This window comes from Oculina patagonica, chromosome 11 (assembly GCF_052425735.1).
Source record: "Oculina patagonica isolate OP01 chromosome 11, crgOcupat, whole genome shotgun sequence".
Taxonomy (NCBI): domain Eukaryota; kingdom Metazoa; phylum Cnidaria; class Anthozoa; order Scleractinia; family Oculinidae; genus Oculina; species Oculina patagonica.
The window spans coordinates 22,073,762-22,094,032 of record NC_135768.1 but is presented as its reverse complement, the minus strand read 5'-3'; the positions used below and the strand labels follow the sequence as shown (position 1 = coordinate 22,094,032).

At 38.1% G+C, this 20,271-nt stretch overlaps 1 protein-coding gene and 1 long non-coding RNA gene across 2 annotated transcripts in view; one reads left to right on the top strand and one right to left on the bottom strand.

The window, feature by feature from the left end:
- Positions 1–20,271, bottom strand: part of LOC144630722 (neuroglobin-like) — a 140,399-nt gene that overhangs the window by 99,739 nt on the left and 20,389 nt on the right. The gene's annotated exons all lie outside the window — the stretch shown is intronic.
- On the top strand, positions 10,516–19,336 carry LOC144630934 (uncharacterized). The gene is made up of 3 exons (XR_013566648.1): positions 10,516–10,699; positions 18,141–18,188; positions 19,272–19,336. It is a non-coding gene; the product is annotated as an uncharacterized LOC144630934 (long non-coding RNA).

Genomic DNA, 20,271 nt, shown 5'->3' with positions numbered 1-20,271 from the left:
CTTGCTCCTCCCACGATCCGCGACAACGGATTTCTTATTCCACAAAACCTTTCTGAAGCTGAAGAGACTGTAGGCAAAATAATGACACCAGTTAGATAATAATTAACATTAATATTACACGACTAGCTAAAATCAGGAAGGAGGAGAGAGGAGGGAGGAGTGGTGATATATTTCGCAGTGGCGCGGTGAAATATTTCTAGCCGCTTAATGCTATGGAAACCAGGATAAGCTCCGGCAGTATGGGCTACTTGGCTCGAGGCTTCCCTTTTTTAAACTAAAATCAACCAATCAGATTGCTCTATTTCGGGTCCAATTGGACCGGGTCTTGCGCTGGTGCAATATAAAAAAATAAACTTGACTCGCATGAAAAACCGTCTCGCAATTTTTATTGGTTTGTAAAGCGACGTTAGGTAATGATTTTCTGACCGTAACACCAGGTTGGTGCTACGGCCAGAATCTCGTTCTTTTCATCCTTCCCGCTTTTTCAAAGGCCTTTTAATATATCTCTTATTAACCGAGCTTGCTCGGGACCGTACAAGGAGGAAATCGGCAACCGTTTTTTTTTTCTTTCGTAATTTCAAGACTTCGGCAAATATTTCCCCTCTGCGGCCCTTGGGTTTGTATTTACAATGGAAGCCGCTCTACGGACACTTGCTTGTAACGGACAGTTTTTTGTTCCTCATTATATAGTTTCTCTTTAATTTAGTTCACTTAAAACCAGTTTTAACTGGTGTATAAAAATACGACCAACGGACAATTTATGACAAGACAAGGCGTGTACGAAAAGCTCCTATACAAAGTTAACTTCGCTTTAAGGACAGTCTGGTTATCAGTGCACTATACATTTTCATTTTTCACGACTATGTGCTGTTGTATTCTGTTAGAAAATGAAAGCTTTCTACAGGTAGGTGCCATTTGTCATATTTTTTGGACTGAGTGGAGTACAATTCAGGGAGCATTCCAATAAGTTGTTTCAGTGGGATGCCAAAATTTGTACGGCACAAGAACCAATTCGTAAGTAGTCGTATCAATAAACAAATTCGAGGTAAGGAAGTCTTTAAGATCCTCTTTTGTGTAAAAAAAAAAAAAATCAAAAATATGTTCGGTCCGTTTAACAAACAGTAGGAAAACAGCAAGAAAGAACCAGAAACCCATAAGGGTTGAAACGTGTAACTCCCTATGATTCGCATTGTACAAAGCGTTTGCACATTCGTTTACACTAAGTACCATATATGGAAAATCACGAGAAACATTTAACCAATCAAATTTACTATATTTGGATTAAATTCACAGCGCGCGCTAGCTCGCGCTCGATGGCGTAATCTTGTTTTTGAACAAACTTGGTTGAAGAAAGTTAAATTTGGTTAAATTCTCCTGTTTCATCTTCTTGAAGTAGTCTGGAGAACTTCGCTTCGATACACTTAATGTATTTCCTTAGTTTATGTAAGAAATTTACGGCGTTTAGGTCGAAATTCAAGCAACTTACCGCAAAACCAAAAATTATGTTGCGTGTGTCATTACGTGTATAAAGCATTCGCGTACAAATTCTTCGTGTTTCCAACAAGTATGGTACTTAGCAAAATGAATATTCAAACGCTGTGCGCGCGCGTTACACGTTTCAACCTTTATGGGTTTCTGAAAGAACTCATTCAATTGCACGTGATTGACGTGCGGATGGCGTAGGTGTCCAGTTACGGGTATCCAATTACAAAAACGTTGTAATTGGACAAACAAATTCAAGAGAATACAACTCATGCAAGAGAACATTAATTTCAGTGCGAGAGGTTCGGCTATTTGAACGAGCGAAAAGATTCTTCATTGGCCTGCGGAGCAGGCGTCGTATAGTTTCTAGCGCGCGTATGGGAGAAACTAAACGCCCTAAAAACTACACAGACGCCTGCTACGCAGGCTAATTCTTCATTTAAACTTAAGTTACAGTTCGGCTTCATGTTTAATATGGTCTTTGTGTCTATAAAACATGTGTTCGTGAATTTTATCCTAAGGGTCCGCCTAATATACGAACACCGGAATAATAGGGGCTCCACTATAAAGTGAACAAATATAGACTGAGATAGAAAAAGCAAACTGTCGATTATCCTTTCAATTGCAAGTAATAATGTAATGTTTCGGTGCTATCAGACAGAGTACTATTACGACTTAAAACAGAAAATATTTTTCTCTTTCCTATCAGAACAGTGATAAAATAAAAAAGAGCAACAACGTACATTTCCGGCGGATGGAAGACAATATTTAGGTGAACTTGTCTTTGGAGAAACTTTGCAACTTGGATAACTAGTCAACGCTTCTTGGGTTAAGTGCATGCATATTTTTTTGTTTCAAGTAAATAAGCGAAAAAAACTGTTCGGATACAATCAACTCCACACCAGCTAGCTAATCAGTAAAATATGTATTTTTTTTATAAATAAGTTAACTTGGTAATGAACGATGAACAATATTCATATTCACCACACGATGAACAATATTCATATCTTTTATGACATAAATTAACTTCTTCGGGAACTTCTTCCTCGTTAATTTCAAACGACCTGGTAAACGTTTTTTTTTTTATCAAGACCTCATGGCGATGAAACAAGGTACAAAGTTCACGACAACAAAATTAAATTAGAAGCAATTGGATTAGGAGAAATTGCTGTCCGTGACTTTATTTACCGTTTTCTTGGCGAAGCCAATAAAATTACAATGTAAATTTGCTTGATGTGCCTTTTCTTTTACAGATACCATTAAAAAAGAGAAGTACTACCTTACGTTAGCCACCAGATACGAGCAACGAATAATTACGGACAGTAAACTAACTCAATCGATGGTCAAAGAAATTGCGCGGTGCTGTCTTCAAGAATAAAGAAGAAATTATCCGAAATGTTAGGGATTAAATTCCTTACCTTGATTTGTCTCCAAAAGGGAAAACGCCAGGAAGACCAATATCTTAACAAGCATTTCACTGGTTTGAAGTGATTTTCTTTGACCTTTTGTGAATAGTGTTTCTGCAATGGCAACGTTAAGAATATGCTTTCAATGCTTTATCGTACGCATATTATCAACACCACTCTGCAAACATGTTTGCCAGTCATTGATTGAAAGGACTGAAGTGTTACAACTTAAGGCAGCTGTTCAAACAAATTAAGTTACAAAGAATTTATTATGTGGTCGTACTACGTTTAGTAATATAGTTTTAAGGACGTGCTGTCTTTGTTCTGCAAATTACTTCCGACACAAATGACAAAATGACATTAAGAAGCACAAAATTATTATTATCTAAAGTTGGATCGACGCCTTTAAACGGAAAGCGTTAATGACATTTTGGCTTTTTTTCATTTTATGTGCCACTTAATTAATCACACTCTTGGCCCATTTTAAACCTTTTTAAGCTCCCTTGTTGTGAGTAGGTCACAAAAAACGGTTGAAACAGGAAGGAAAACATAAAGGGATTATAAAGGATCATTCCTTTTATCCTACCTTTGTCTCTATTTCTCCACGTTTCCCCACAAACTGGAAGACTGAAAAAAAGGCCCATTAAGATAGCACGACTTTCCTTCGAATTTAACTCAAAATGTGCAGTTGACAGTTGGCTCGGCTTTTTATTTAATTGAGAACTACATATAGACATAGTATCTGTATTCTCAGTGTTTTGTGACTTTTATCATATCGGGATAAGTCATAACCCTCAACTGAGTCCCTACCAACATAGGTCAACTTCCATGTTAAATATGAAAGCGATGAACACAGGTTTCATCTCTCCAAATTTAACATTTTCATTCATATCTCTCCACGGTGGCTAAATAAACAATACGACACCAAGTTACGGTGATCACTTTGTGTACTTGAATCCCCACGCTCTGTTTTGCTACCAGGATGAAATGTTTGAATCATTCCAAGTTAAATTAAAAAAATGTTGTCGAAACTTAGAAAACATGCATTTCATGTCAAATTATAGTGACGTTTCATGAAAAGTCATTTTAAAACACACCCGCGCTTGTATGGAGATGGGGTCATGAATACTGCACAGAAACATGACAAAAATGTAAATTGCTCTGACCGTACACAGAACACAACAGGCTAATAGTTCGGCACGGATAAATTTTGTCGTGTAAACGACTTTGCCTCACCCGAGCCGAACCAAAATTTACCGGTGCTCGGACCTAGTCGCGAGGTAGTCCGAGCACGGATAAAATTGGCACGCGTTCCTAAAAATCTAACCTGGCTCGAATAAAATGTCTAGTGTAAACGATTAGCCGTGCAGAGCCAACTCCTTTCTGATGAAACTTCATTCAATAGAGAAATTCCACTCGATCGAAATGGCGATATGTGAAACGTGTATTTTACGAAAAAAAGTTGCCAAAAAAATTTTATGAACATTCATGAAAGAAAGAGCGAGACTTTCAGCAATCTTCTTTGGTCGCATTCTCCTGAGTTCGTCATCGTTAGTGACCAGAACAGAAAGCTGAAATTCAGCCTTGGAAGAGCTTGATGCCAGAAGTTGATCCAAATAATGCAGAAAGAATAAAATAATTATAAAAATAATCGTCGTCGTTAATAGGGGAGTTACAAGCCATCACTGCTTCCATTAGATTAACAACCATATAGCTCCCTTTTCAAGTCTTCTGGGAAAAAGGCGAACAGATGCGCGACTCGTATGTCGCGTTTTTCAATGAAATAGCGGCATGCGCATTGAGGCAGAATCAGGTACGCTGGCCAAGGTCTTGAGCCTTTTATCCGCACCAAAACATCATTTAACGCAGTTTAGCACGGTTAAAAAAGAGTACGTGTAAACAGGGTATTGGCGGTATTTTTTTTGGTACGCGTAACAATTTTATCCGAGCCGTGCCAGCAATTTTCTGTCGTGTAAATGGGCCTTTTGACACGTGTCCGAGTAACTAGTTCCTAAAAACTATATGGTTTAATTTCATAATTCTCCCAAAGTGTGTGAGTGCAAAACATAAGCATGGTCGTGGACCATCCTATAATAACTATGTGAAAAATAAGCGTGTCCGACTTACGCGCAGACTGCAAATAGCTTTGTACTGTAGGCGTTGGAATCCGGATGTTTCGCCTACGAGTTGACTCGCCTACTTTGAAGTTGATTCACCTACATTGAAGTTGATTCGCTTGTTTCGCCTACACTGAACACGATTCGCCTACCCATTTTTTTTTTCGACTTTTGAAGATCTCCTTTAAAGAGGGTGTATTTCTTAAGGATGCGAACGGTGATTCTATCTACCGCTCACGTGTTATGTTAAACCAGAGAAAGAAGTCACAAGGCCTGGGACCGAAATTTAAGGATGTTCTCGCAACTCGCTCAGCGGTGTCATTGGAAAGAAAGATTTTTTTGCAAGACATGAAGCAAAAGTATTACTCTGATTGCTTTGCAAGTCGCAAGAACATCGTTTCAACGAAATGTATAGGACGGGTGATATGGTTTTACAATAAAGCTTACTTCGGCTTCAATAATGGATCAAGGTTGGGATGGCGCAGTGGTGAGAGCGCTCGCCTCCCACCGGCCCGGTGCCATATGTGGGTTGAGTTTGTTGTTGGTTCTCGTCCTTGCTCCGAGGGTTTTTCTCCGGGTTCTCCGGTTTTCCTCCCTCCACAAAAATTAACACTTCTAATTTCCAATTCGATCGAGAATCCGAGGGCAACAAGTTTGTCAGTCGCAAGACTGTTACGTGCTACCCTCGCAAAATAAAATAAGAACGATTAAAGTCTCCTTTCCAGGGTTTATCATTGATTAAGAGCAAAACGTGTCCGGCAATTGCAAAGGGTGTAAAGAGTAGAAGTTAGAGAGATTAAGAACGCCGAGAAAGACGAAGAGCTAGAAAAAAACGGAACGGGTCGTCCAAATTTTGTCTTATGCGCACACGACATATAATATTGCACTTTTGAACAATTGTGCACGTATGCGAACTGCAACTAAGTTACCAATCGTCCCATATGACATCCCCTTTTCAGCACAAGCACACAAATGAGTGCTTATCTAGATCACCTGGGCTGGTTATACAAACATCAGTATGGATTTAGACGTGGGCCATGGTGGGGGTAGTACGGCACAAGCTGTGGGTCAACTGAACAAGTCTGTACTTGATGCCATGAATGGAGGAAAAGTTGCTGGTATGCTATTTCTCGATTAATAATATACATCAAAAAATTTCTCAAATCTAATTGGCTTAGAGAAATGCAGTTTTTAGTCAATTCGATGCAGAAATGAGGAAATTCAGTGCAAAAAGAGGGAAACAAACGCGGCATCCTGATCTGATTGGTTAATAAACAAAGGCAGCAACAGGGGGCCAATCAAACGCTTTCACGCGATTTGAATGTCTCGAAGTTTGGATCTGCATCATCTGCTTCGAGATGCGAGTAAAAAAAATGGCTGGCGTTTTGAGCACAGTAGAGGACCAGAAGACAGCTGTAAATACCATAGCACTGAAAAGCACTGGTTTTTCATTCTCGTTTTGAAATAACTGGTTTCCTAAGAAGGAAATTGCCGACGGAATCGAAGCTACAAGCCGACTAAGCTTCACGCTTTGCTTGAGCAAATTTATTTACGCCGAATTCGCCGAATTCAAAAAACAACAAACACATTTTCGAAGATTATGGACCAGATAGCCTCAAAGTTATGTTAACATCGCTTGAAAGACACTGTACGTAGAGAACAGAACTTATAGGCTTTCTATTGTACGAGACAGAGGATTGTTTCGTCCAAGGAAGTGTTGAAATGAAAAGCGAAACAGCTTCACTTAGCTGGCCGTCGAGTTGAAAGCGCTCAAGCAAAGCTCGACAAGTAGAATGAGCAGAAGAAAATCTCGATCTGGAAGAGGTAAAACCCAGAATCTTTTATTCAGACAATTCGTTTGACTGTTTAGCCAAATTTTTCAACTAAAAAGCCTTTAAAACATTGAGGAACCTGTACGTTGTTTGGGCTTTGACCTTGTTTTGAATGAATGCGTGATGATATTTGCAACTCGTGATGAGATTTGCGCATGTTATTTTCTCGCAATTTTTTCATGAATATTATTAATAAGTAATCACATGATTTTTCTCGTGCAATCTGGGATAAATAAGCACTCGTAAATTTTTCAAAGACTACAAATTTTGTTAGCCTTTGAAAAATTTACTCGTGCTTATTTATCCCAAATTGCACTCGAAATCATGTCATTACCCATACATATCCAAGGCATTCAACTCTTATAGCGAGAGTCCGTAATAGCGGGAGTCATTTCCAGTCAAACCTCTTTCGCCGGGGATCTGAATTTTGTCCGTAATAGCGAGTGTCCGCAATAGCGGGGTGTCGGCAAGGCGAGAGTTGACTGTAAAAGTTTGTTAGAAAGTTTAGAATAGGGCATAAATTGCTGCAAACCCAGATGTAATAAATTGCTATTCTTTGTTCAAATCTTATTCTATAACGAAAATAGGAGGAAAGACGTTTTCCCATGTTTTTCAATGGGGAAGATATTGCAGGTGGTGCTCTTTGCAGTTTATGGTTTCTACCTTTGATCTTTACGCCATATTAGGTGATATGCTAGTTGAAAGAATGAAAAATAAGGAGAAAGGAAAAGAAAGATGTTGGATCGAACAGCTTACAATAGCACAGTCTTGAATTTAAAGGCGATAAATCTAGTTAACTTACAATTGAAAGGATGTTAGGAAACAGGATCTTCATTAGTTTAAACAGTGTCCCCGATTAGTAAGCTTAAGGCTAGCTAGAAGACTAGACACTTAAATAAAGTTATTATTATTATTATTATTATTATTATTGTCTTATGGTGGGTGCCGACATTAATATTTAACCGTTCGCAAATATCAATTTTTCTAAAACAAGAGCTATGACTGATAACTATATTTATTTAGTCTAAAAGAAAAGATATTTTACTTCCTGGCATATTTCATATCTGAGGATTAAACGTGAACAATGTCTTAGTTTAATGGAAATGATCCACTTAAGTTGATTTTCTGAAGGAAATTAATCGAACTTGCACCTCATAAATACGTACTTGTGGAGCCAAGATCATAAAATGATTTTACCACTTCTTTAGGGTATCTGATGTAGGAAAGAGTTTAATGTCAATTACAGTCAACTCTCGTTATAACGGACACGCTTGGGGCGTTGTTTAGTGTCCGTTATAGCGAGAGTCCGTAATAGCGGGAGTCATTTCCAGTCAAACCTCTTTCGCCGGGGATCTAAATTTTGTCCGTAATACAACTTTTACAAATTTGCAGCTGTTTGGTTGATTTTTTCCGCTTTATCGTATATGCTTGAGATAATTTCACGTGTACACTAAATGTTGCTATTTTTCTTACTTTGTACTTGGTTACAATGCTTTGCGACTTTTTTCGACGAGCAATGTATTATGTAAACCAGCCACAAATATAATGCAATATCTTTCCCATTTTGTTTTGTAAATGGGTCCTTATTTAAGAAAAAGGATACAAAGTTAAGGAAGGACCATCGTTATTGTCTTTTGATGCGTGCTAACATTAATATTTCAGCACGAAAAAGATCATCGGTTACAAGCAATGCCAGAATAAAGGCCTTTGAGAAAACAACCAAAGGGGTAAAAATCTGGGAAAATATTCTCTTCTGTTACCATATTTGATCTCTGAATTTAAATTTTCAAAATATACTTTCTTTTAACTCTTGGTTTCTAAGTGACGTTATTACCGCCATTTTAGTGGTCATTGACAAAACATTTCTAATTATCTTCTTTTGTTTGTTCCAAGCCACGCTACTGTCATTTGGATCTCTCCCAGTCTTGATTGGGTGCAAACCATGAACGATCGAACTTTCGACCGCATCACCTAACTGCTGTGTAAAGAACAAAGAAACCAATGACCTGAACGATTTGAAAATGACATCAGTTACCTATAACTGATGAGGTAATTTTAATTTACAAGTTTCAGGGAAAAGAAATTTCGTTTTGTCCAAGGTCTATTTTGGTGACATCGTTGTTTACGATGGCCATGGTGGAGGCACGATAACTTACTGTTAACAGAATATTTCGAAGACACAAAGCATTGCTTTTCAAAGGTAATTTCTTTTAAAATATTCACCTAACCACACATTTTTTTGTAGTTGAAGTTGCAATTTTGTACCCATATTTTGGCACATTGTGATTTAGCCAGTGAATGATAAAATAAGTTGCTAGATACAAGAGGTATTTCGCTAGAAAGTTTAACATTTTGACGCTTGACGTCTTTTTAAACAGTCCACAGGCTATAAACATGAAACGAAAATTGTCCTTTCGATCGAAACTAAAACTCTAGATTTATGTTTTAATCTACTGTTAACGTTCGAAATAGAGAAAAATTGTCATGGAAGAAAGATCTCTCTTGTGTTTGTTAAAAAGAAGTAAATTCTTCTTTAACAGATGCTAACCGAAGTTATAAACGTATTAAACTGATCTGTGTTTTTTTACTTTACACAAGAGCACATTTACATCAGTACAAAAATATACAAAATTGACCATGTTACACGTTTTATTTAATACCTCTAAAGCTATTTACAGCATTGAAGACTTCAATATCTCATTTGAGAGGGCAGAAAATTTGCTTTCTAGAAAAAATATAATATTTTACATGAAAACTTACAACGTCTCAAAAAAGTATTGGAATAACAAGAATTTAGTAAAAATATTATGGAAAATTTTGTTAAAACCAAAATAGGGCAGAAATGATCCACTGTCGAATTATTGAGGTAAAAGCAAACATTTTTCTTGTTCTAAGACCAAACCTATACTGAAAACCGAAAAGAAAAAGACCAAAGCTGAAATTAACTACAAATTATTTACTACCTGCCTTCCACGCAGTAGCGATTTCAGTCACCATAGCAACGGTGATTCTATCTACGGCTCACGTGTTATGTTAAACCAGAGAAAGAAGTCACAAGGCCTGGGACCGAAATTTAAGGATGTTCTCGCAACTCGCTCAGCGGTGTCATTGGAAAGAAAGATTTTTTTGCAAGACATGAAGCAATTGTATTACTCTGATTGCTTTGCAAGTCGCAAGAACATCGTTTCAACGAAATGTATAGGACGGGTGATAGCGGAGCTGCACGCGCCGAAGGCGCGTAGCGTAGCTCCATTGGTAACATGCAGGTACAAGGGAACAGACAGGGCAAATGGTATCCTATCGAACCGAGAAATTTTGGTTGTCGCGTACGTACGTCCGTACGCACGGATTAGGCCTGGGAACGAGCTAGGCTCCGGTGGCAACCCGCGTCTTTTGGCGGGAAAAATCATTACTATCAAGGCCTTAGCAAAAAAGTTTTTTAAAACGATTTCTACTCAGCTAAGCTTTATATAGTAGGAAGTTTTAAACGCGAGGAAAAAAAAATCATTCTTAGCTCTTGTTGACAATGTTAGAATTACATGAAGGGGAGACTAACTTGAGGAAGTCCGCTGTGTGTAAAGTCAGGAAACAATCTCACAGCATGCCGATTTACCAAGCGTACGCATGAGTTCACTACTAAGCATGAAGACTCCTCGATTGAAAAGCACACGAAGAACTCAGTTTTAAGGACAGTTTATTACAGATACATTATTTCTGGATATATTCCTCGTTTCACCCGCGATGACAACCATAGTTAGTAGAGGAGTAAAGATTGTGGCCGATCGAAATGGAAAATCTTCCAAGCTTCTTGGTGAGTTTGAAGCAAAGACGGTCAAAGACAACATTCCTTTACGAAAACAAGGTGAGCTATTGATGTTCATTTTTTAACAGATTAGAAAAGTCTTTGGTATTTAGATTAACCAGCATTCAACCTAATACATCATTTTTAAACGAAGCTGGGTTCTAGCTCTCAGTCGTGTACCGGTATGTCAAACAAGGACATAGACTTAATGAACTGAAATTCGTTTTGTCTTAAACACGAGTTGTATTCAAAGCATACCTTACTTCTGGTTTTTTCTGTCCGCGTTAATTTGTTTATTCTGTAGTTAAATCACCGAAGTAGGAAGAACACACCACTTTTAAACGTTGGAAAGAGTACAGAACAAGTAGAGAACAAAATTTACATGAAAATTTGTAAGAATGTGGTCGAGGCAGATGCAATACAGTATGGGGCCCAGTTCTCGGCCACTTTAGACGTAAACTGGTATTTCTTTTCTCAGAATAACCAAAGAAACTTGAAATTTCTCCCAGAGCTTTCTACATTATTCAGCTTTTTGGTGTAAAGCTATCGACCGGTTCATAATTAATTATCCCGAACAATAATAAAAATAAAATCTCCTTTTGTAGGCCCAGTTCTCGGCCACGCGGCCCAGTTCTGCGCCACCAAAAAGCTTATGCGTAATTTCTGTATAAAAAGGCTCAATTAATTTTCACAGTCATAAAATCACTCTGTAAACTTATTTATGTTATATCGATCGCAAATTATTTTTATGAGGCTTTTTGCAGGTTCTTGCAAAACCACAGAATTGTGTTGTGTGACCAATGCATTTAGGCTACGTTTACACGGGACCGGTCCGGAACCGTTCCGAACCGGACCGGACCGGATCGGCTACTGTTTACACGGAACCGTGTGGAACCGATCCGGACCGGTCCCATGTAAATCACCTTGTACAGATTACGATCTTAGAATCAGCTGTTTTTACCAGTTGCTCATGTGCAGAATACACGGAGTGTTGTTTTTCAAAATGGCGCCGAAACGGAGCGAAGAAGGAGAAAAAGTTTTCAACTGGACAGACGATGAAATGACCCTGCTTGCTGGAGTAATCATCGACTACAAGGCAGACAGAGCTTCGAAGGGTCAGGACTGGGAAACGGTGAGAAACAAGTACGAAGACATCCTTGCGTTGTTTCTTCAAAGGTATCCCACCGATCCTGCAAAAGTAAGCTCATCTGGTTATCCCAACATCTTAGACAAAAGTGTGTTCACAAAGGAAAGGCTAATCGGAAAGATGAAAAAGCTCAAGCTTAATTTTCGAAAAGCTATCGACTCGGGAAAACGCAGTGGTGGAGGAAGGGTGGTAACCAATCTGTACGATGAATGCCACGAAATTTGGTCTGGATCTCCTGCTGTTGATGCAATGCCAAGTGGTGTGGAAAGCTCAGTTCCCGGGTCAGTTGAAACAGCCGATGCCAGCAACTCTGAAAAGAATGGTGCTTCACTTACAGCTACGGATAATGGTAAACAGGATGGAAATACCAGTAATTTGAGTGCTTGTTCAACAGTGGAAAATAGTAGCGAGAGAAGAAAGCTGGTGTCAGAAATGATAAAAGAGAGAAAAGATTCAAAGCTAACCAAAAAACTTTCAACCGAAAATCAGCTCTTAGCTTTAGGAAGAGAGGAACTTTCGCTGAAGCGAAAATTGATCGAGAAAATGGACGAATCAGAGAGGAAATACCAGAAGTCAATGGAAACATTCGCAAACAGCTTGTCATCAATGAGTGCAACACTAAACAGTGGGTTTGCCATGCTGGGAAATTTGTTACAGAATCCAAACCAGGCACAAGGAGTTCAAGCTCCTCCTTGTTACATGCCACAAACTCAGGCCTTCCAGCAAGCAAGCAGTTTCATCCCTTCAGATACGCATATGTACTTTGAAGGCAAAAACCCATACACAGAATTCTAACTGTACTTCTTCAGTAAGAGTTGAAGTTTGTTTCATTTTGTATTTATGATTTATGAACTGTGTTTTAAGACACTTAAAGAATTGAGTTTTAAGGGACCATTAATTTTGTAATAGGGGGAGGGAGTAGGGTGGTTGGTGAAAATTTTAGTTTATCTAAATTTATTTCTGTTCCACCCTCATGCACCAGTCAGTGTAACCCCCTGCCCCCATTCCCACCCCTGGGGATTAGGCACGGATTAGGCATTGTGGACCTACTGCCCCACATATCCACTATGCAGGGACATTTAAGACTGCCCATTTTACTGCCCTTTGCCGGATCATATAGCCTTGCTGTATCATGATCATTAGTTTGTTTCTAAATCACATCCTTAACACAAATATGGGAAAACAAAATTAATTTTATACTTCTTGCAATTTGGAAGATGATAATACGTGTATTATGTTATACACAAACGCAAAAAATCTAATGACTGAATTTTCTGAAATTGAGCCGAATTCAACTTTTCTGGTTGATTTTTAATTAGCTGGATTACCATGGTAATGCAACATGTTCTTACGCAACACTCAAAACTTTCAAATTCAGTATCTGAACTTGTAAACTGCCAAATTTTAGCTCATCTTTTGCAATGGTTTGGGCATGGGAGAAATATTACGTTAACTTATGTAACGTAATATTTCTCCCAATGTTTTGAGTTACGTACTCCAAAGATCGGAAAAGTGTGTTCTGCCACCTTAATGGAAGTTATTTGCCTGATCACACAGAAAATCCTGAAAAGTGACATGTGAATGAGCATTCAATTCATGCTGAAATACGATCTTCCAGTATTGCCTAGTGCAACTACTGACATGTAAATATTTCTTTTTTTTTTTTTGCTGTTTTCTTTTCTTTTTATTTTTATGAAAGCAAATATTTAGACAGCCTTGTATATCATTATGTAGCACCACTAGAGCTCAAACATACGTTGATCGGAATTCTAATTCATCCACATAAAAAGAATATTTCACTCTGGATTTAAACATTTTTTTACGTCAGAACATTTCAGTCGAAAGCAGTCAGTACCAAACCAATACGCTTCAAGGTGATCCATGACGAATTTAAAGGTATAACATCTACCAAACAAGGGGGTCCAGGATTTTTCAAAGAGGGATGGCTGTTGACAAATATTTTGAGGGTAGCAAAGGGTTTTTGCATGACATATGAAAATAGGGCAATTAGACCATGACGCGTGAAAATAACTAGAAAAGACAGGTGATTCGTGAATTTTGCTATCTCAAGTATACATGAGATGTGAATTTGGTTAATAAAAATTTGTGCGTGAAATGGGATGACGGCAACCCCCTTTTGTTTACCATTTTATTTTAGCCCCAGGTTTTTCATGGGCCAGGGGATGGATGCTAGCTCCAGTTTCCAAATAAGCAAGAACCCTGCATAATGAGGCACATAGTGTGTGCCTAATGCCCTGCTTATCCCCATATAGTCCCAGGGTTGGGCAGGGAGGGGGTTATCACTGACTGGTGCATAATTGGTAATTGCGATGTACCCCACCTTGAGGTCAATTTTTTAGAACAAGCGTTAACGCTCCCTCAAAACTTCAGTTCCCCTATTTAATTATTTCTCAAATGTTCAAACAGAGATTAATGTTAATGCATTTGTATTTTTGGAGGTTGTTATTTACATAGGAATACTTAAGTTCTGTATTTTATTCATTCACATTACAACAAGAACTTTTATAAAGTGTAAGTTAATTACACTGGCCATTTGTACATTTAAATCTTTCATTCTCACAAAGCATGGAAATATTAAATTTATGATAAATATTACAAATACAATGTTATGAAGTCAACTTGGGCCAAAGTTATTGTTATTAAGCTGACAAATTAGTCAAAGTACTGCATAAAAATATTCCTTATTTCTTTGCTTGTAGCCTCACAAGCTTGGTTTCTTGCACGGATCAGTGGAGGTTGGGATTCCCTTTCATATTGTATTGCCCTTTCTATTCTCTCATTTTGTAATATTTCATTGTTTATTTCACAATAGTTGTGCAAGAAAAAACATGTATAAATGACATAGGGGAGGTCAGTTAGCTTAATGTCCATCTCCCTTTTTAGGGCACCAAATCTACCCTTGAGCCTTCCAAATGCACATTCAATTACCATGCGAGCTGAGCTCAAGCGAAACCCAAAATACTGTTCTTGTACAGTGTTACCACCCCCTGGGAACCCTTTCATTACATATGGCAAGAGTGGATAAGCTGGGTCGCCCAAAATACATACTGGAACAGGTCTAGCATCTGCTATTATAGTTTTAGGCATTGATGGTATTAAACTATCTTTAAGCATTTCATTGATTTTAGAATTGTAGAATATTCTAGCGTCGTGGACACTACCTGGCCATTTTACAACAACATCTGTAAAACAATACCTATAGTCACATACAGCTTGGATATTCAAGGAGTATCTGTTCTTTCTGTTAAGGTAATCTGTGGGATTCTCAATGGGTTATTTAATGAACACATGGGTGCCATCAATGGCACCAATGCACTGTGGAAAACCATGCTTCTCATTAAATTTATCTACCGCCTCCCGGACTGCATCCTCGGTTGTTGGTAATTTAATGTACTTTGGTCCCAACACAATAGATATCACTTTGCAAACTCTACGGACAATTAACGACACAGTCGACTTTGCAATTCCAAATGCATTTGCAACTTTTCGGTATCTTCCCTCGTCAGATATATAATATAAGGTTACCGCTATCTGTTTCTCGACATCTACGGGTTTCCTCATATTTGTCACTTGCTTCTGAAGAAAAGGTGCAAGCTGTTGGCAGAGGTGCTTGAAATTCTCCTTGGACATTCTGAAATTCTCGCGCCATTCTTCATCCACCACAACATTGTTTGAGAAATTGTCCCACCATGAGGATGTTCTTCCCGGTCTTATACAGTGCTTCCTGGGCTTTCTCTGTCTGGCGTTTCTGCTTTGCTTTATTGCTTGAAACAACTTTCCAGAGTCGAGGAGAAGTTCATGTATCTTTGTCTTCTGTTCTTCTGAATAATTGCATGTACCGCCATTTGCAGGATGGTTAAATGCCTTAGCGTAGACAAGCCAAGAATAAGGCCGAGCAAGATGACGGCTATTTGCCTCCTCATGTCACGATATCGTTGTGGTTTTTAAAATTTTCTTACACGGAAAACCCCGCACGAAAAATTAATTATTTAAACAAACACAACTGAGCGGCGCGCCGGCTGCCATAATTTCCCGCCAAGAAATTTCACTAGTTCCCAGACCTAAATTGCGCAGGCGTTACGAAATGGAACCAATCCAGGTGTTTACACGGGACCGGTCCGGAACGGATCCAAAACTGGACCTGCAAAATAGCAGGTCCAGTTTTGGATCCGTTCCGGACCGGTTCCAGAACGGTCCCGTGTAAACAGAAGGCCTAACCGGTCCGAAAATCGGACCGGATCCGTTCCGGACCGGTCCCGTGTAAACGTAGCCTTAGATGGTTTACTTTGCAGTGGAAAGGTCTTGAAAGAGTTAGGTGTTGTAGAAATAATAAACAAGACAAGAGTCAGCTCAAAACTTAGAGATTTAATTGAACTTTATTTTTAAAACATTTCTTTCTTTTATTCTGGCTGCAGTAGATGAAATTATATTAAAAATCAAGCGCTAAGCTGTGATAGCGAGCAGGGTGGCCGAGAACTGGCAAATACGCAAAAGTCGCACGGAAAAATTCCGAAGTAAATTAAGACCGACAAAATACAAAGAATCAACGAAAAGTTAACTTAAGCAGAAAGCTGAATTATTTTACGTTTCACATGCAAAAAATTAGCTCTTTTGGTTGGGGCTTTCGGATAAAATACGAATTTAACTGCATCCAAGAATTTCAAGGAGCCGTAAACAAACAAGATTTCGGGAAAACAAATTAACCTACCTCCGCGTAAACTCGACGTGTGAGCTTTCTATAGCGTGTTGAAGGATAAAACTAACGATACTTAGAGCACAAGAATCAGTTTATCGCAAATGTAAATCTATCGCTGGATGTAAATAACTTTTTGTTTTAATTCAACTGAGGCGTGAAAAAACGCGTTGAACACAAAGTGGCCGAGAACTGGACCCGGCTGAGAACTGGGCCCCATACTGTATAGGGGACATTGCTAGCTGAGAGTCTTAGCGAAATATAGTTTCTCCATGACCTCTGTTATTTTTCACTGAGAACTTTGCGTAGTCTTCCTTATTTTAGTTTTTATATTTTTATCATATGAATGTTATGAGTGAAAACGTTTTGTGAAAGTTTTGTATTTCTTATCTGATTTTACAGCCTTTCTCAGAATAAATTGATTAGTTTTTTCATATTTTTATAACTTGCCGTATTTAATCGATTAAACGCCTCCCTCGAATAAGCGCTACATGTTAGAACAGAAATAATAATAAACGTCGCCCTCAAATAAACGCCGCATCATGATGATGCAGTATTCATTCGAATAACAGACCCGGAAAGCAAATGCAGTAATAATCAAGCTTGAGCAGGCCAAAAAAAATATTTTTCTTGATTGTAACAAGGTTTTAAGGTATTGAAATTGACTTTTCAGGCATGCACTAAAACATGTTTCTGTTTTTTTTTTTTAATTTAAATGTTCAGTTACCATACTATTGTTTACAAGAAATAAATTGAATTTTAAATGAACGCCGCCCTCGTATAAACGCTTCCCTCTAATAAACGCCGCACTCGAATCACGAAAAATTAAATAAACGCCGTGGCGTTTAATCGAATAAATATGGTACATAAAAGAATATAGCACAGATTCTAAAATGTTATGCGAAAGATCATGAAATTTTCTTAAGTTATAACAACCAAACTTATTCTGAAGTTATAATGTAGGATAAGGGCTTGGAAAAAAATAAATTCCAGATTGCCCTGTGGTTAACAAGCAGCTCTCAAATTTTGCTTGCCTAGGACTGTGCATGATTATGTTTCTTAGTAAACTTGTGACTGTATAATTTACATGTAGACGACTTGCCTGGGCCTTTTAACCTAAATTACGCAAACAGGCACGAAAAAATAATTGCTTGACAGAAAAATCTACTTGCCCCAGATAATCAGAGGGTACTTTTTTTAGCCTTGTGGCTATGAGCATTGCTTTCTGGAAGGTTGCACATGACTCGTACAATTCTTTAAGCCTTTCAAAGTTTTCCAACTTAAAGCAGTGACTAAATCAAATATTTTTGCCTATTTTTTTTCTACAAGAGAAGTAGGATTAGTTTTTGATCGTGAAAAAAAATAAGTTCAAAATGGGCCTGTCTGCGATGACTCGAGGATTATATAATTAAAAGTAAATAATACATACATGTATTATTTATTTACATGTACAACAAGTTTTTTGAGCTCAATTTCAGTGAGAAGTATTTATGGAGGGTGTAAGATGCAGTTTGAAGTTATCATTTATTTTGGTAAATCTGTTGTCTTTCTAAAACTTGCTGTTAGGATTTCCATACTTTTTGCCAGCATGCAAGTTAAGAATTTTACAGGTTTTTGATATGTATAAATTTTGTTTTCAGTGCAGGGAAAACAGTCAAGGGGTGCAGTTAGTGAAATTGGTGATGCAGGTAATTATTACTGTTACATATTATTAAGTGTCAGCTTATACCTTTCTTTAGCTAGATATTAAAGAAGCTCCATGACACATTAGTGCATGAAACTTGTTTTTCAAGTGTAAAACTTTTGGGTGTGAAAAATGGTATGCGTTTTAACCCCTTGGTAAGTTTACATTGTATATTTCCCTAAAATCCTCGTTCAATTGAGGAGTTTAATATACACAATTTATATGTAACAGCACATGTACATAAAATGTTTTTATTGTTCAAGTAAAATGTTTTCGTTGTTCATACAATGCACCCCTCCCCCACCGTGGAGGAGGGGTATGAGGGCAAACAACCAACAAGATCTGCTACCTGACCCGACAAAATACCGGAATACTTGTAATGATTTTGTGGGAGAAGTGCAAATTGACCTGTTGTGTTTGAATTCCTTTTGTTAATACCTTAATTAAACCTTAATAGCTAATAAGCTCAAGCCCTAACTTTACATAAATTGTCTAGTTGTGGTACCAGGCAAATGTAGAAATAGAACTAAACTCAGCTGAAATTTTACGTGAACACAAAGACTTAGTAAAATTTTAGAGCTGTTTAGGCCAGAAAAGCCAGCTGGGCTTGTTGAGGAACCGGCTAAGTGTTTTCTTAGCTACATCCCTGATAAAAGTTTTAGGGAGAATATGTTAGCTTTCCTGGACTTAATCACAGTACTTTCAACAGCACCTGTCAGAGATAAATAATTATAAGAGACTCAAAAGACACATCATTTTGTAGGGAACTCGTGAATTAAGCCGGTGTTTCACACCCCAAAACATTCATCAAAGCCTCGCCATGTGCCGGGTCTTATTGATAGCACTACTTAATGTCTTCAGTAGGTAAAAAAAGGTTTTGCTGACACACTCACTCTGAAAGGACTTTTTGGTTCTAAACATACATGTATCCCCCAACACATTCCCTGGCCCATGCAAAAATTGGAAAAATAACTCTGTTTTTTATGTATCTGTATAATGTTCTGAATAAATTCAATTAAAATTATAAATATTCATTTGATGTCAATGATCATCAACAAAATGGTATCTGTTATTTTCCCTTTTTCAGGGTTAACACGAGTAGCAGAATTTCCACAGAGAGTTGCAGACACAGAGAGAAAGTCAGATAAATGAACAATCAGAATATATTATTTCTTCATTGCATGTACAACTAATACTTATGTACTCTGTGTGAAATACAATTTATGTGGTCAGGTGTAATTTTAAAGTTAATGAAATAGAGCCAGATAAGGCTCATCCATGTACGTATTTCTTAAGGGATCTCTGACAACAAAAAATCATCCGGTTATAAAAATCATCCGGTTACCCAAACATTTGTGGGAGGTTTGGTGACCTAATGGTTATTGTGCTGGACTCCGGATCGAGCGGTCCGGGTTCGAGACCTGGCCCAGGCACTACGTTGCGTTCTTAGGCAAGACCCTTTACTCTCATAGTTCTTCTCTTCACCCAGGTGTATAAATGGGTACCGGCTTATTTACTGCTGGGGGAGGGGGGGGGGGTTAACCCTGCGATGGACTAGCATCCCATCCAGGGGGAGTAGAAATACTCCTAGCCGCTTAATAATGCTGCAGAAACCTGGTTACGCTCCAGCCTGATGAGCCACTTGGCTCAACAGCAGGCTTTACTTACCCAAACATTTAATTCCCAGTGCCCACACTGGGAAGAACAGTAATCATGATAATGAGATACACAGTTCATCAATCTCTAAATTAATCTCACATGTTGCAATACAATAATAACTGATAAAATATATGTTGTTCATAGGCAAATTTTTACTTCACCAAAACCGAACTCAGTCATTAAATAATAAAACATTAAACACAGCTGTTTTGTTGTGTGGGTGTGTCTCACAGATTAGTTATTTGTTGTTATTTATAGTATCGGGAAATAATACTGTCACTGTTCCAATAGGGCCCCCGTTTGAGGGGGGTGGGGGTGGGGGGTGGGACAAGCTACATGCAAAACTTTCCAGTTGTATGCTATGTACAGCTATAACATACCAGTTATGGTGGGTGTATGGATATTTTCTAGAGCAACACTTTCTTTGT